Genomic DNA, 265 nt, shown 5'->3' on the forward strand with positions numbered 1-265 from the left:
GAGACATTTCAGAAGAGGGAAGCATCCTGCATCCACATCTCCAGTCTCCCTGGTGAAGCTTGAGGCTGGGTGAGGGACAGGGGTTTCCACTCAAGGGGCTGAGCAGGAAATAGGTGCCAGAAACTCAGGAACATCTGACCAGATGCTGAGGCTCGGGAGAGGGGAAAGGCGGGTGGTGCATGGCAGAGTGCTTAGTCATGTTCCCAGGAACTGGCCAGGGATGTGCTGCTCACTGCCTCCGAGGCTGTTTATTAATCACATTATT

Source organism: Phaethon lepturus, unplaced genomic scaffold, assembly GCF_000687285.1.
Source record: "Phaethon lepturus isolate BGI_N335 unplaced genomic scaffold, ASM68728v1 scaffold28088, whole genome shotgun sequence".
NCBI lineage: Eukaryota > Metazoa > Chordata > Aves > Phaethontiformes > Phaethontidae > Phaethon > Phaethon lepturus.